Raw genomic sequence first — 7,665 nt, forward strand, 5'->3', positions numbered from 1 at the left:
GATCCGAGAGTACTTAGTGGTTGCCCAAAAGGGAAAGGATTCATGCCAATAGGGCTAGTCTAAATTTTTTATCAACTCCAGAAGGTCTCCTAACTCATCAGGGTGCCACGTTTAGTGCCACCAGTGGATAGCGTCAAAATAAATGTATGCTCTCCAAACTCACTATGATCAGGAAAGTTCTCCTAATGTGGTTACCGGTACATTACAAGTATTCTATCTTCATTTTTATGCATTTCTAGATCTTGGATCTTCACTTTTCTTTGTGACTCCTTATATAGTCATCAATTTCAATGTTAGTCCCAAAACATTAGCATAGCTTTTCGTAGTGTCTACTCTAATAGGTAAATCTATTATAGCTATATGGGTATACAAAAATTACCCCTTTTTAGTGTCCCAAAAAGTTACTTTAGTTACCTTTTTGGAGTTAGAGATGATGAATTTTGATATCATTCTCAGCATAGATTGGCTCCACTCATGCTATACCTCAGTTAATTGTGGAAATAGAGTCGTTCAATTTTAGTTTCCTAATGAACCATTCACTGAATGGAGGGGTAGTACTTCAGTGCTTAGGGGTCAGATTGTTTCATATCTTAAAGCCAGAAAAAAGATAACTAAAGGGTATGTTTACCATCTTGTTTGAGTCAAAGACTCAAATTTGGAGACCTTGAGTTAGTTCCTGTAGCAAGTGAATAAACTGTTAGAGTAAGGAGTTGATGGGATATGCCCCCAACTAAATCCAACTAATAAATTCATTAATGAGATAATAGGGAAATAATCATGTCCTCAAAAGATGAGGACTCACTTCTAACTCTATCTGATATCTGGAATCTACTATTGCTCTGGAGCTTGTGTCTCTGAACCTATGGTATAAGACATCATAGGAAAAATGTATCAGTACTTTGAATATACTGGAATGCATGTGAGTTAGTCTAAATGCATGAGGTTCATATGCATGAACAATAATAATTACTGACTAACTATCATGAGCGTGAGAATACATGCATGAGACATAACAACTGACACTAATACTATGATAACATGATTACTGAATCTGAATATAACTGATAACATGAGTGACTATATCTAACAGTCCTAAATCTGATGGAGCTATCTGAGTTTCGTACTGCATTTGAGTTGACTGTATCTGACAGTCCTTAAATCTGAAGAACTATCTGAGTTCTATTAATAAAACTGATTGACTGTATCTGACAGTCCTAATTCTATAACATGAAACTGTGGGAAGTAGTTATCTAACCGACATTCCCCTGATACACCATTATGGCTGAGTTGGGGTCCAATCTGTAACCCCAATTGGAAGGGTGTCAATACCATGCCCTGGGTAAGGACAAGCTATGGCCTACCCTCATCTGATAGTGTCCCCTATACGAGAATGGTGGGACCCTTATCTAACAGTGCTTATCCACCTCATCAAACCTCATTAGACAGTGTTCATGTCTTAACCTATGCTGGATACATGGTTTCGGAATGCAAGGATGACTTCTAAGAATCACATCCTCATTTGATAGTGAGTGTTCCCATCCTTGGGTTCACTTAGTGCTAATTCCTAATCCCATCTGAATAGACTCTGAATATGATTTACTGAACTGAACATGGGCTAAATTACTGATCTGACAACTGACTGAGTTCATGAGATCATGGAGATTTCCTGAGTCATAAGACTGTCTGAAGTCTAAGGATTCATATCTTGGCTGAGAGTATCGTGAAAAAATGACATGGCTCTAGGCACACAGCTAATATTTCGGGTACTAGTACCCCCAAGACTCGATGGAAGAAAACTAACCGAGCATAACTTACTTGAACATATAACTAACATCATAATCCATAATACATTTATAGAAGCATTTCATCAAAATATGTGATAGGCATAACTTGTACATACATGGGGATTTCATGGTATTATGCTAGTTAGGCACTTTTCCTTCATCTTGGCATTTAATCAAACATATTGTAGGCATGGTACATGTAAACATACTTGTACAATAATTAAACATCATGGTTCAATTCTAATTTCATCATTCAAGGGTTTAGTCATAGGTTTGCATGAATCTGTATCAATAATAATTTAACCCACATAGAATTTATCACCCAACATGGAGTAAAATTCAATTTTTCATTATCCACATGAACAAGAGCAGCCCAATCATCAAATTCATAAGAAAATCTATAAATTTGAATTTAGAAAAGGGATTCTTGGGCTTCATGGATGAAAAGAGTCCATGAATAAACACTACGCATACCTTAGTTCGTGATTTTGTGAGGATTGACGGTGAAACCTTCTTGAACTTGAATCCCCAATAGAAACCCTAGCATGTTCTTGAGAGAAACTTGAGAGAAACTAGTATATTTTGGGTGAAGAATGGCTAAATCACGTGTTATTGGGTTAAAATAGGGGTAGGAAATTGACCCTTTTAACACTTGGATGCGTCTTTTAAAATTGTAAAAATTTCTCAAACTGGACCATTGGCGTGACGCGGCACTATCGCGCTGTGTCAATGGTTTTTGAAAATTAGGAAATTGAGGGATGGCATGATGCAAGGCCATCGCGTTGCCTCTTTCTTTTTGACCTTGAACTTTGGTGCGACGCAGGGGAAATCACACTGAGACACTAGAAAATGGATAATTCTAAATTTGGGCCCTGGAGTGATGCGCCATAATCGTGGACACCTACTGGAATTTGACAAATGCCATTTCCTATTGCGGCGCAGTGTACCACTTAAGAATATGGCACTTTTTTATTATAGAAACTTGAAATAACGTAACTTCTGACTCGGTAATTGAATTTGGATGAATCTTATATCGATGGAAAGCTTATTGAATTTCCCACATGATAAAAAGTGAAAATCTTGAAAATTCCTCATGAAATAATCATTATTAAACTTAGAAGCTAATACTAGACATTTTTGAGATGAAATTTGCTAGGAAAAAGTATAGGGTATTACATACATTGTCTTAGAATATAGGTTCAGGTGCTCAATTTTAGTAGTGTGATTGACTGCGAGCATCTCTATTTACATCCCGATAGTTGGTGAGTCCTCATAGTTTGGGGACATAGTGATTCAGATTTCTAGCTTTCCAGATTAGTTTGTTTAGTTATGTCAGACAATTCGAGCCAGCGAGGGTTTTTCCCTATGACTCTCTAGTAGCAGTATTAAAAGCTTGGCCGACTGTTAGATACATTTTAGTTATTTAGTGTTGGTTGTTTCAGATTTCCTAGTTAAGTATTTCTGGACATTATGTTCTATTAAACTCAGTCCAGTTCAGAAAATATTTCAACATTTTAGCATACCACATACTTACATTATGTTTACTTGGGTCTTCAGAATGAGTAACAGGCTTTCAGGGTTAGTTCAGAACTACTTGTAGTTCGGAGCACTATGTGACATCTCGGGACCCATTTTCAGGGTGTTACAAACTTGGTAGCTAAGCCTAAGGTTTAAAGAGTCCTAGGGAGTTAGAGAAGTTATGTTACGTAGAGTCTTGATCATGGTTATGAAGCCAACCACAGCGAAAGGCTACAGGATATTTTAGGAAATTATCTTTTTCTTTCATAATTTATTGTTCTTACAGTGTCTCTATCTGCTTTTAACTCATACTCTTATATGACAATTGAATATGCCTCCTCGCTAAGCTAAAGCACATAAAAATAATAACCAGACACTAGCCTGCTAACTCTCTGAATGAGAATATATCCCATGCTGAATTTTGGGCTACCTTTCAGGCGTTGGCCCAAGATGTGACTGCCAATGTTTAGGGAAACCATTAGGCGGTTGTCCTACTTCAGTAAAATAGGGATTTAGAAGCAGCCAGAATTCATGACTTCATGGGAATGAATCCGCCTGAGTTCTTTGGGTCAAAGAAAGGTGAGGACCCATAGCTTTACTTAGATGGGGTGAGGAAGATCACCCATATTATATATATTACTGAAGAGGAGAGTGTAGAGTTGGCATCCTATGGCTGAAGAATGTGGCGTGTGATTGGGTGGTTATTTGGAAGAATGGTAGTGGTGAGAATACAACTCTTATGAGTTGGCAGGCATTTTAAGATGCGTTTCTAGACAGGTTCTTTCTGTGTGAAATAAGAGAACCTACGGTAGAGAAGTTTTTGAACCTGAGGTAGGGCTTGATGACATTAAAAGAGTACTGTCTTAAGTTTAATCAGTTGTCTAGTGTGGCTGACCCTAGGTAAAGTATGAGTAAGTTTGTTACTGGAGTATCTGGTTTGGTAGTCAAGAAATGTAAGACTTCCACGTTTATTAGGGATATGGACCTTGCTAGACTGATGATTTATACCTAATAGATTAAAACAAAAAAGTTGAAGAGGAGAGAGAGTGAAAATAAGAAGGCTAGAACCGATCAGTTTGAATATGGCCAGACAAAGTTTGGAGGGGGAAATCATTTGTAGTTTCATAGTTGTTCATCTATGCCAGAGCCATCTTTAGTTATTTCTCCCACCCCCATATCTAAATAGAAGCAGTGGGGTAAAACTTCTATGTCCAAATCTTAGAATAGTATAAGTGGAAAACCCAGTTATCCTCCATGTGCTAAGTATGGTAAGAATCATCTTAGTGAGTGTTTTTTGGGTCAGAAAGGTTTATATGGTTGTTGTAAGTTTGGTGATGGAATTAAAGAGTATTCGTATTTTAGGCAGGGAAACAGGAATGCTCATCCCCAGACTCAGGCTACTAGCGCACCAGCTCCTCTGGGTCACCCAGTCCCTCCCTAGGGCGCATCATCCAGCATTGGTGACGGTCACCACCAAAATCAGTTTAATGCTTTACTATCCCATCAGGAGCAGGAGAGTTCACGAGATGTTGTTACCGGTATGCTTTGTGTTTTTCATCTTAATGTTTACGTGTTGTTAGACCCCGGGTTGAATCTTGCATATGTTACCCCATTAGTTACAGTAAATTTTGAAGTAGGTCCTGCAAAACTCCCTAATCCCTTCTTAGTTTCTACCTCTGTGGGTAAGTCAATTATTGTAAAATAGATCTATAGAAAGTGTCCAAACAATATCCTTCATAAGATCATATTAGTAGATTTAATAGAGTTAAACAAGGTCGATTTTGATATTATTCTTGGTATGGATTGGCTTCATTCCTGCTATTCATCTATAGATTGTCACACCCAAGTGGTAAAGTTTTAGTTTCCTGATAAGCCAGCCTTTGAGTGAGAGGGTAATTCAGTGTCTCCTAAGATTCATTTTATATCCTACCTCAAAGCTAGAAAGTTGATATCAAAAGGGTGCATATATCATCTAGTTCGAGTGAAAGACACTCAGTCTGAGGCTCCAGCAGTTCAATCAGTCCGAGTAGTCAATGAGATTCCTAAAGTTTTTCTTGAAGATTTGATAAGGATACCTCTAGATAGAAAAATAGAATTCGATATTGACGTTCTTCCAGATACTCAGCCCATCTCCATTCCTCCATATTGTATGGCTCCATCTGAGCTTAAGGAGTTATAAGAGCAGCTTACAGACCTCTTAGATAAAGGTTTCATAAGGCCTAGTGTTTCTCCATGGGGCTCTCCCATCCTATTCGTACGAAAGAAAGATGGTTCTTTCTGAATGTGTATTGACTATCATCAGCTGAATAAAGTCACAGTCAAAAATAGCTATCCTTTTCCTTGAATTGATGATTTATTTGACCAACTCCAAGGTGTAAGTTACTTCTCCAAGATAGACCTTAGATCCAGTTATCATCATCTTGGAGTAAGGGAATATGATATTCCCAAGACAACCTTCAGAACCCGCTATGGTCAATTTGAATTCCTAGTCCTGTCCTTCAGGCTAAAAAATTCCCTAGCAGCCTTCATGGATTTGATGAACCATGTGTTCAAATAGTACCTAGACATGTTTGTCATAGTCTTTATGGTGAAATTCTTGTCTATTCTCATATTGAGGACGACCATGCACACCATCTTTGAATTGTGTTGCAAATTCTTAGAGACCATAAGTTATTCGCCAAATTCAGCAAGTGTGAATTTTGGCTAAGGTTAGTAGCTTTTCTTAATCATCTTATTTTTGGTGATGGCATTAGAGTTGATCCTCAAAAGACCAAAGTAGTGATAAACTAGTCTAGACACATCTCTCCATCAAATATCAAGAGTTTCTTAGGTTTAGTTGGCTATTACAGATAGTTTGTTGAGGGGTTTCGTCTATTGTATCCCCTATTTATAGATTGATTCATAAGAAAGTTAAATTTCAGTGGTCAGATTCTTGTGAGAAGAGTTTTCAAAAGTTGAAGGCTTGACTTACTTTAGACCCAGTTTTAGCATTATCTGATGGTACAGATGGATTTATTGTATATTGTGATGCTTTTAGAGTTGGTCTGGGTTGTGTTTTGATGCATAGAGGTACAGTCATAGCTTATGTATCTAGACAATTTAAGCCTCACAAAAAGAACTATCTGACTCATGATCTTGAATTAGCTGTGGTTGTGTTTGCTTTGAAAATTTGGAGGCACTATCTTTATGGGGTGCATGTTTATGTGTTTACAGAACACAAAAGTTTGTAGTATATGTTTATGCAAAGAGAGTTAAGTCTTCATCAAAGAATGTGGCTAGGATTGTTGAAAGATTATGACATGGGTATTTTGTATCATCGGGGCAAGGCCAATGTTGTGGCAGACACCCTTAGTAGACTATCGATGGGTAGTGTTGCTCATGTGTAGAATGATAAGAGAGAATTAGTTTGAGAAGTTCACCGGTTAGCTAGACTAGGTGTGAGGTTGGTTGACTCAGTTGAGGGGAATGTTTGGGTCCAGAGTAGTTCAGAATCTTCTCTAGTTTCTAAGGTGAAAGGGAACCAAGATAAGGATTCTAATATAGTCAAACTGATGGGGTTGGTTAAAGACCAAAAGATAGAGGTTTTCTCCTAAGGGTGAGATGGTGTGTTGAGATACCAGAGTATATTGTGTGTGCCATGTGTGGATGATTTGAGGCAGCGGGTTATGGCAGAAATACATAGTGCGCATTACTTCATTCATCCAGGAGCCACCAAGATGTACCACAATTTGTGGGAAGTCTATTATGGAGTGGTATAAAAGAAGATATAGCAAAATTTATAGCCAAATGTGCAACTTACCAATAGGTTAAGGTAGAGTACCAAAGACCTGGTGGCACATTATAGGAGATTGGTATTCCTACTTGGAAGTGGGAAGAGGTAAACATGGACTTTGAGATAGGATTACCCCATTCACGTAGGTAGTATGATTCAATTTGGGTTATTGTAGACAAATTGACCAAATCAGCCCACTTCTTACCAGTTCACACATCCTACACAACTAAGGATTATGCTAAGTTTATTTTTACTTGGGTCTTCAGAATGAGTAACAAGCTTTTAGGTTTAGCTCAGAACTACTTGTAGTTCGGAGCATCGTGTGACGTCTCAGGACCCATTTTTGGGGCGTTACACCTAAGAACTCTCTATTAAAAAAGAAAAGTTCATTACTCTTATAAGATGGGTAATTCATATACAAATCAGACTCACTTAAGAAAATTTCTATTTAAGCACACATGAACAAATAAGAACTTGAATAGTGTTGAAATGGATTTTTATTATCTCTCTTCACTCTTTGTATTTTCCAAAAACCATTTTATGAAGAAGAATCTTTTTCTTTTTATAGATGAGTGGTGATTAAGGATGAAA

The sequence above is a fragment of the Capsicum annuum genome, chromosome 4, assembly GCF_002878395.1.
Source record: "Capsicum annuum cultivar UCD-10X-F1 chromosome 4, UCD10Xv1.1, whole genome shotgun sequence".
In the NCBI taxonomy this organism is placed as follows: Eukaryota; Viridiplantae; Streptophyta; class Magnoliopsida; order Solanales; family Solanaceae; genus Capsicum; species Capsicum annuum.